Source organism: Theropithecus gelada, chromosome 17 (genome assembly GCF_003255815.1).
Source record: "Theropithecus gelada isolate Dixy chromosome 17, Tgel_1.0, whole genome shotgun sequence".
Taxonomy (NCBI): Eukaryota; Metazoa; Chordata; class Mammalia; order Primates; family Cercopithecidae; genus Theropithecus; species Theropithecus gelada.
The window spans coordinates 11,712,499-11,722,828 of record NC_037685.1 but is presented as its reverse complement, the minus strand read 5'-3'; the positions used below and the strand labels follow the sequence as shown (position 1 = coordinate 11,722,828).

At 37.5% G+C, this 10,330-nt stretch overlaps 1 non-coding gene across 1 annotated transcript; it reads right to left on the bottom strand.

Moving 5' to 3' along the window:
• Positions 1-1,833: 1,833 nt before the first annotated feature.
• Positions 1,834-1,964, bottom strand: LOC112611187. The gene has a single exon (XR_003116570.1). It is a non-coding gene; the product is annotated as a small nucleolar RNA SNORA9 (small nucleolar RNA).
• Positions 1,965-10,330: the final 8,366 nt, after the last annotated feature.

Genomic DNA, 10,330 nt, shown 5'->3' with positions numbered 1-10,330 from the left:
CTTACATTTGATATCAAATATAAGTGACTTATAATTTCATGTTCTCTGAATTCTTGATTTGTTTCCTGTGTCAGAGATTTGAGACTATTAAGAGGCGATTAGGGAGGATATCCTTGAAGTCTCCTTCACACCAAGAATCTCCTTTTTTTGGTTCACTTAACTTAATGTGGGAGTTGCTTGTGATATTTTCTACATTTCACCTTCCGAGGTTATAGGCCCCATTCATATGCCATATCTCCCTCTCAGATGAGTAAGTATGACTTTTATGAATTTTCTTCACTTGTAGAATTTAATTTACATGAATAATTAGGAAAGGACCAAGTGAAATTTCTCTCTCCCTAGGCAAACAATCTTGTTAATAAAATCGACTGCAAACTTTTCCTTTAATTTTTTTTTGTATCTTTAAATTTATTGCTTGCTACAAAGAAGCAAAATAAAAAGAAATATAGGGCGCTACAGCATACTGCTATTTTGCATATTGATATCTGAATAATTACCTTAGGGCATATTGAGTTATAATATGAAATACTATTCCCTCAAGACATTATCTTAAAATATTTTACTTATTTAGCATACAGTTCAATATTTTAGAATTATGTAGAGAGTATAGTTGTTAACTGACATGGAATGTGCTGGCAGAAACAAAAAATTAGAGGGACCTAACAGGGAAAAGGAATTGTTCTTGGAATGTTACAATATTTAAATACTGTTGCAATATAGCTGGTCAATTATAATAGCCAACATTGTAAAAGAGAAGAAGGTTGTAATTCTGTATAGGTGGTTAATATGTGCATATTTTTCCTTTAAAGTGTATTTCACATGGAGTTTGTTTGATATTCAGACCTGTAATCATGTATTTTACAGTTCCCTTTGCACACAGCCAGCAGTGGGGTATTCTTTTACAATACAAAGGCTGGAAATAGATACCAAAAGAATAGTGCCTGAAAATGAAGAACTGTAGTTTCTGGAGGAACATGCTCATAATGTGACCCACAGTCAGCTTAGGAATTGAACACCACAAAACATGGAGTGGAAGGCAGGTTGGTCTGGTATTATGTACTCTGGTGCCTACATCTTAGTTGCTATGACGAGTCTAGCTGAGATGTGTGTTCTCTTAACAGCCTAGGTCAGAAGGAAAGCCCACCAATGACAGAAACACTGTGGCCAAGCTGGGCATAGTGAGGTTTTAGTGTAGCTTTGAGTTTTGTGATTCCACTGACTGTGTGACTGTGACCAAGATATTTAAACTCTTTAACTCCCCATTTCCTTACCTGTAAAACTAACTGTGTGAATTAAATGGAATCATGTGAGAAAAGTACATGTTTTGTTTCCTGATGTTATTATTATTGTTGCTGTAATGAGGCCAGATCTTTATAGTCCTAGAAACAAATTTACTACTGGTATACTGTAAATTGAAACTGTTAAAACTTGAAATTGAGACTGAGATGGTAAGATCTCTTGAGACTAGGAGTTCAAGGCCAGCTTGGGCAACAAGCAAGACCCTGTACCCATTGAAAACACAAGAAACATTAGCTGAGCATGGTACTGCATGCCTGTAGTCCCAGCTACTTGGGAGGATGAGGTAGGAGGATTGCTTGAGCCCAGGAATTTGACGCTACCATGAGCCATGATGGCATCAATGCACTCCAGCCTGGGCAACAGGTGCTGTCTCTAAAAAAGAAAAGACTAAAGCAAACAAATCAAACCCAAACAAAAAACCAGCATTGATTCCAGAAGAAAAGATAAAATGAAAACAAATCTTTATTTTATATGTGAAGTCATGAAGTGTGTTTTCTTTTCTTTTCTTTTTTTTTTTTTCCATTTTTTTCAAGCAATTGTCGGAAATTTCTATAACCTTACTCTGGATGGAGCAGGACAAACCCTCAACTATTTCAATACTGTTCTGGCGAGCAGTGTAGGAATGCACAGGTCACCACAGACCCAAGCACGCTGGAGGTTTGCCAGTATTTGCTTTTAAAACTGTTTTTGATATGCCTTCTTTTAGAAAATTAAAGATTATGCATATTTGTTTATAAAACAGTTTTTGTCATGAGGCCATTTTGTGACCAACAATGTATCTTACTCACCTTGTTTATCATAAAATTGGTCAGTTTCTATGTGTTAAAACACTGAACTAGCTATGTCTCACTTTCTGATATTTGAAGGGGAACAGGAGTATTACCCCAATTTTGCAGATGTAGAAACCTACCTACAGATTAAACAATGTGATTGATATTTTATCCCAGGTTAATGGCAAAGCAAAACTGGGGTTGAGCTTCTTTCTCTCCTTGGTCTCATAGGCTTTATCACATTTCATGTTGCTGCTGTAAAAAAGAACCTTAGGCTGTTTGTAAGCGTGAGGAACTAAGTGATGGGTATTTAGCGTCTCTTGTGCTAACTGACCAAAAACTGAATTGACTTCTACTACATTATCAAATTATTTTTACAAAATGGGTATATTGGACTTTCTCATCTATTAATGCTATTGCCAGTGCCTTCTCAATTGCAACAGCAAGATGGCAAAAGGAAATGTAAGTTGTCATGTATTAAAAATCAATTGAAATGACATTTCAACCTTCAATTGCAGTAAATTCTTTGAGAGAAGGAAACGAAATCCTCATGATAGCGGTGATAGTGATGTCTGTTGCTGCTTTTCTAATTAATTAAATGTATGACTCTTAAGCCCTGCCAAGTGTATATTTTTATTTTGCTATCTGAATGTCCCCTTTCTTTGACCTTTCCTCTCTTTTCTATACCTCATTTCTTATGCACCTGCTCCATCTATGGCTTAGCTCCTTTTGTCACAGAGGAAATGTATTCTAAATTAATTTATACTTAGGTTATTTAAACATTTTCTTATTAATTGAAGACCAAGTAATGCTAGACCCAAAGAAATAAATCCCTAATAGTGTGATTTCAGGCACCATGCTACTCGAATGGGAAGAATATTTTGCTGCTGGCATGGTCTTTAGGAACACCTCAGATCATGGCCACTTTCTTTCTCTATAAGGCTGTCTCTGCTTTTACCTGTTTCCTGGGTAGATGTGTTTGACTGTGATTCTGGAGAGATGCTTATTTGGCACAGGTTCCCAATCTAATGAGGAATGAGAACTTGTGGTTAACTACTATTTTAGAAGAATGACTAAAGTGCAAAGTCGGCAGAGTAAGGACTAATGAAATAGGCCTGTGTATAGATGGAGAAGGCTTGGCAGATACATGAAATGGGTTAAAGGCCATGCTCTCAGAGAGTAATATGAAGGCAGGCATGAAAATGGGTGGCAAGTTTAGAAGCTGTCCAACGTCTGATGCGGTGGACATGTGTGGGGATAGATGGAAATGACCAATCGAAACCAGATTGTGGAGGATTTTAAACACCATGCCAAAGCATTTGGACTTGAGTCTGTAGACAATGAGGCTCTGCAAGATTCTTCAATCTGTGTCTCCATAGCCACTTGACCTCCTCACAGGAGCTCTGCACTACCCCACAATGGCAGGAAAAGTATATTTGGAATCAGAATGCTTATGTTCAAAACCTCTTAAAGATTGTATGATCTTGTGCAAGTAATTAAAACAGAACTGGTGACCTAGTCCTCTTGCTTGTCAGAAGTCTTTTGACAGTGTTGCATATTGGAGTTCAAGTTGATATGGTCCAATTAAAAAAACTGTGACAATGCATGCTCGAGCCAGGGCTTGGAACTAATCCATTTCATGAGGGTGGGTGATATGGTCGAGCTTTGTGTCCCCACCCAAATCTCATCTGGAATTGCAATCCTCATAATCTTCATGAGTCAAGGGAGAGACCAGGTGCAGGTAACTGAATCATGGGGGCAGCTTCCCCTATGCTGTTCTCGTGATAATGAGTGAGTTTTCATGAGATCAGATGGTTTAAAAAAGGGTTCTTTTCCCTTTGCTTGGTACTTCTCCCTCTTGCTGCCTTGTGAAGAAGGTGATTTGCTTCACCTTCATCTTTTGCTATAATTGTAAGTTTCCTGAGGCTTCCCTAGCCATGCTGCACTGTGAGTTAATTAAACCTCTTTCCTTTATAAATTACCCAGTCTTGGGCAGTTCTTTATAGCAGTATAAAAACAGACTAATACAGTGGGGCATGAGTGAAGCGTGGGAGCTGGAGAAAGGCTCTTTTGGTGGGCAGATCAGATAATCTAGAAGATATGGCAATAGATAGCAACTCAAATCTCATCTCCTCTGTAAAACAATCCTAAAGTCAGTTATTGGCGGCCATCTCTGGGCTTCCAAAGCTTGTTCTATATGCCTTTAGTATAGTAGTGTTGGATTGGTATTAATTATATGCTTTTTTTTTTTTTTTTTTTGAGACGGAGTCTTGCTCTGTCGCCCAGGCTGGAGTGCAGTGGCGCGATCTCGGCTCACTGCAAGCTCTGCCTCCCAGGTTCACGCCATTCTCCTGCCTCAGCCTCCCGAGTAGCTGGGACTACAGGCACCCACCACCATGCCTGGCTAATTTTTTTGTATTTTTAGTAGAGATGGGGTTTCACCATGTTAGCCAGGATGGTCTCGATCTCCTGACCTTGTGATCCGCCTGCCTCAGCCTCACAAAGTGCTGGGATTACAGGCATGAGCCACCGCGTCCCACCTTTCAAACTAAGTAATAAAAAATCTCCAGAAACCCAGGTATCTTTTTTCTTGTTAGATTGATTCTTCTTTTTCTGCCAAGAAGCCTCTTGGCTTCTCTGTCCCAAGACATGACAACTCCAAATTTATAGGATTTGCAGTTCTAACCACTGACAGTGACTGTCTGGCTGTCTCAGAATCTCAGTTCAGATTCTCTAAAGAAAGCACAACTTGTGGGTCAATCAGGCTTCAGATGTCTATACCAGTTCAGTCCACTTTGTCCAGGGGAACGGAGTCACACAATCCCTATCTGTCTGTACAGGACCACCCTGTGAATGTGGAACAGTTCTCAGGGCAGGGAAAACCAGTGCCTGGGCTGGACATATACTATAAAGGATTTCCACTACATTGATTTTGTGCTTCTTCAAGGCTAGGGACTGTGTTTCATTGATATTTTTGTCACTAGCACTTTGCATACCATTTTGTACCTATCTAATAAGCATTGATACATTTTCGTTGAATAAATGAATCACTCCTGGCTAAGATCAGAATTGCTCATAACAATAATTAATATCTTCAGAGATTTTTATATAAAACACTTTCACAATCCATTCATTACATTCTCCCAATGATCTTGTGAGTGACTAGATTTATAATTCATTTTTGAGAGGGAGGAACTGAGTCATGAACTAAGTGACAATGTGAAACACACCAGAGTTGAGCCATATTGAGGTCTGGAGAACCAGTTAGAAGAATGCTGGAAAAGTATAGTTTGGACGTGAGGGTCTGGTTCAGGACAGCACCAGTGTGAATGGAAAACTGAGGAAAGATTCTAGAGATATTACTCTAATGTCTCTAAAGTTAATGTCTCTGAAGAAAACAAAACTAAACAAAATTAAGCAAAAATACCTTACTGAAAGATAGTTGCAGACATTTAGCTAACTGCCTCTATTGTAAACTTTTCTTTTTTATTAATGCATAATCCAAATACAACCAATTTGTCATGAACAGAAACTAAATCTATGCATGTTAAGTTCAGAAGAATAGGAGACATTCCTAAAGTTAAAACTCTTAGGAATTCATGACAACTATGTTGTCAAGAGAGGGATTAGTATACATCGTCAACCAAAGCAACATCTATGTACTTTTGAAAAATAGTGCCTATATATGAAGACATACTATTTGTTTAGTTAAAGAACAATACCATGGGTGGGCATATGGAATTTCTACTCTCTTATGAGACCTAGTAGTCTCCCAGGGTCTCACAGCCCTGAGATTGAGAATTAGTGAGGTAAGTATTAAGGATCTCACATACCAAAAATGAACATTGGATTGATTAAGGAAAAACAGCCAAACAACTAATTTTAAAATGAGAGACAAATGGCAGTTGACTAGTAGTGGGAATGAGTAAAGATCCAACTGTGGGTCAAAATAAGAATACTATATTTTTGGCTCAAATTCTTGAGCAATGTTATGGTTATCAATAATCCTGCAAAAGTCACTAATTTAGAATCCTTTCCTGAGTTCTCCAATTAGCCAGAATTTTAACTGTCCTAGTTATGTAGATTTACTAAGATTAGGGAAATGCTCATGGCTCTAATCCCAGTTGGAAATTCTTAAGGTGTTGGGCCAGGCATGGTGACTCATGCCACTGTGCACTCTGGGAGGAATCCCAGCACTCTGGGAGACTGAGGTGGTTGGATCACTTGAGGTCAGGAGTTCAGGACCAGCCTGGCCAACATGGTGAAACCCCGTCTCTACTAAAAATACAAAAACTAGCTGGTCGTGGTGTTGGGCACCTGTAATCCCAGCTACTTGGGAGGCTGAGGCAGGAGAATTGCTTGAACCCAGGAGGCAGAGGCTGCAGTGAGCCAAGATTGCACCATTTCACACTAGCCTGGGTGACAGAGTGAGACCCTGTCTCAAAAAAAAAAAAAAAAAAAAAAAAAAAAAAAAAGAAATAAAGAAAGAAAAAGAAATTCTAACTGTGTCCACACACATGGTTGTGTCTTTAGAAACAACAATACTAATGTGTATTGGGTGCTTCATATGTGCCAGGCCCTGGACTAATCACTTACACATCTTATCTCCTTTAATCTTCACAACAAGACTTTGAGGTTGATGCTCTTACTATTCCCATGATACAGACCAGGAAGCCGAGGGGCAAAGAGGTTAAGTGACTTAACTTGGCTGTTAACTACCATGACTAGATTTCAAACCTGTTTATTTGACACTAGAAGCCAAATGTTAAAATGCTATATCATATTGGGAGGAGTCTGTCCCCTACCTCCAAATCTGTACTCGTGACTGCTGTCATGCTATGTTTTATGTAACTCTACTTATGAAGTCTTGTTAGTTCCAATGTGATTGAAGTTGAATGAACTAGAGAAGACTCTGTATATTTCAATGCTTTCTATCCCGTGAGTATAGGAAACATGATCAAGTCTAAGATTATGAAAATGTTGAATTCTATAAAAACAAGGATAAATATTGTAATAAAATAAAAATATTCTGATTTTCATTTAACAGTAGTTTGATGACCAGCCTCTCCTATTCATCTGAATGCAACATGCATAGATTTAGTTTCTGTTCATGACAAATTGGTTATATTTGGATTATGCATTCATAAAAAAGAAAAGTTTACAATAGAGGCAGTTAGCTAAATGCCTGCAACTATCTTTCAGTAAGATGTTTTTGTTTGATTTTGTTTAGTTGTGTTTTCTTCAGAGGTGATGGCAGCAATAGAACTTTCTGGATAATTTACTGGAGTAAATTTAAAAAAAATGGCCATATATGCATACTTTTCAATTTGAATAATAATTTACAGTCAGGTTTTAAAGTCCTAAAAATAGTCAAAACATTGTGTTAAGAAATGATAAATAATACTAGTATTATTTATCAGGTGACTACTGATTATCTTTTGATGAAGAGGAAAATAAAAGATTAAAGAGCTATTTCACGATGACAATAGACAGTTTTCTGAAATTTAGTTTTTAAAATCTTCTGTGGAGTTAAGATAGTAAAGGTTAAAATTAAATACAAATATTTCAAAGATATTTTGGCCACTTTCCCCAGGAAATAAGGTAATAAAAATAAATTAGAAGACACAGAAACAATGATAACATAATAATTTATTTGTCCTGATCACTTGTTTGCTTTTAGTAATTTCTAAAAGATTGATGAGGCTGTATCTTTGTACTTCAGTGACAAACAGATTCATGACAATCATTAGTTTCCTGTGGTGTTGTTATATCAGGTATATTTTCATCAGGACTGCTGGTGAAATTATCAACCATAATATTAAGATTGGAATAAACAAGAGAGTCTTTCCTTACACAATCAATTCAAGTTTTTATTTCATTAAAGTGTAAGATGGTAATGTCACTAAATTGCTATCTAGGCTATTACCAGTCTGTGTTAATAGTCTTAATTTATCAACATTTATTTTAACCTTTGCTATAAAGACCGGAAAACAAAGCTGATATTTATTAATTTTTAAGGTAAAAAAACCCTAAAATTTTGTGCCTGAGTTCTTTTATCACAGTTTGTTCTTAGCAGAAGGTTGTTTTTGAAATCTTTTTTAAAAAAGTATGTCTTCTTTATAAGTCCAACCTGTTTCTTGAATATTTATATATGTATGTAACTTCTAAACAAAACCTATGATGCAGCACTGTGCTATAAGCTGAAGTGTAGTTCTCGAAGGAGCCTGGGCTCTTGATATAGAAGACCTGGATTTGAATATTAATTCTGCCCACTAAAAGACAAATAACTTTGGGTAACTCAACTTCTCTAAGCCTCATTTTTCTCATCTCTGCAGTGGGAAAATAATACCTGTCGTGTAGGTGTCTATAAAATGGCAATACTTATTATGTAACTTATAATTTAACTACACTGCAATGACTAGAGGCAATGTGTACTCTAAAGACTTGTTTTCACCATGTGGTTTTGAAGTCAAGCAGATGTCTATTTCTCTAAACATGAGTAACTCAGTGCAAAACAGGCCCTGAGTTTTTGCAGGATTAGCGTGCCAGTGTCATCCTGCCACCCTAGTTCATAGGTCAAAAAGAGTAAAAGTGAAATCTAAATCACTCCGAATTGCTTGCTGTTTATTTGATGACATAACGTTAATTAGGAGCCTCCATTTTCGTTTACACTCAGCTATGAAAATTGGAGGCGAATTGTCGTACAACATATTCCTTAGTCCACTGTTAGTACAGGTTCTGCTACCTCAACACACTCTCAAATATTTTATGGAGAAATAAATGAATACATAAGGGTGTGGGTGGCAGAGTCTTAATGTAGGTACTGGATCCATCTGGTGAAATGTTTCATCCAAATCTTCTTTGGAAGACACTATGCTCCATGGGGAGAGGGGCTTTCTAGCCAAAATGATTAATTAGTGTCCTGTGAAGCCTAAAGCTGTTTGACTGTTTCCCTGGGCTTCCTCCCACAATTTTACCCATGTCTTCTGATTGGTCATTGGTACAGTGTGTCTTACTTGATGATAGTTAAGTAATCATGTTCTCGAGATATGAGAAACAGATAAAATCCCTAAATGTCTTTACAAGGAAAAGGGACCTTGGTTATTGGGTCCCAGCTCCCTCTGCTTCTTTTTGGGCAATGGGGTTTTAAATCAATCCTGCAGCCTGGCATTGGAATGTTTGAAAGCCAGGAAATCAAGCATAATAGCAGAGGCAAAGGATTATATTAATTTCTAATCAGGTTTCTTCCCTTTCAGAACCAGCTTACATATAAATATATGCAGAAGACCTTAAAAAGATATTTGAAGTTCATTCATTAAAAAAAGTTATTGAGAGTCTACTATATGCCAGCTCTCACTCTGGTCTCTGTAAATGACACTGATTTTATTCTTAAAAGTGATTAAGGGCTGGGCGCAGTGGCTCATGTCTGTAATCCCAGCACTTTAGGAGGCCGAGGTGGGCGGATTGCCTGAGGTCAGGGGCTTGAGACCAGGCTGGCCAACATGGTGAAACCCCATCTCTACTAAAAATCAAAAAAAAGTAGCTGGGCGTGGTGGAGTGCACCTGTAATCCCAGCTACTAGAGAGGGTGAGGCAGGAGAATTGCTGGAGGTCGCAGTGAGCCAAGATTGCGCCACTGCACTTCAGCCTTGGTGACAGAGCGGGACTTCTGTCTCAAAAGAAAAAAAAAAGAAAGTGATTAAGGTACAAAAAAATATATAACATTTAGGTATAGAGTTTTAAATACTACAAAAGAATCAGATAAAGTGATCAAGGAGTTCAAGGATGAACATCAAATACCACATATAGTGCCAGGCATATAATGAGGTATTGGATAAAATTTAATTTCATCATTTCTTCTTTCCTTTGCCTGTGGGAAATCTCTCTCTCTCTCTCTCTCTCTCTCTCTCTCTCTCTCTGTGTGTGTGTGTGTGTGTGTGTGTGTAAAGGAGCAAGGAAATACTTTATGAAAAAAGTGATTTATTGGCTTTGGATATTAGATGATAGGTAAAAGGCATTCTAGGCAAAAGAAATAGTATACATTAACAAACAGAGGAAGGAACCGTATGTGGTAAAATCCATTTGTTTAGTTTCCTGGAGCACAAGGTTTGTGATGAGAGTTGTGAGAAATAAGGTTAGAGGGAAGGTTAAGGACTGCATTGGTGTTAAAGTGAGTATTCCCTGCGTATCTCACAATAATATCAACTCTGGCAATATCTGTAAGTTTGTATGTCTGGAAAAAAATGTAAACTTCTATATGAA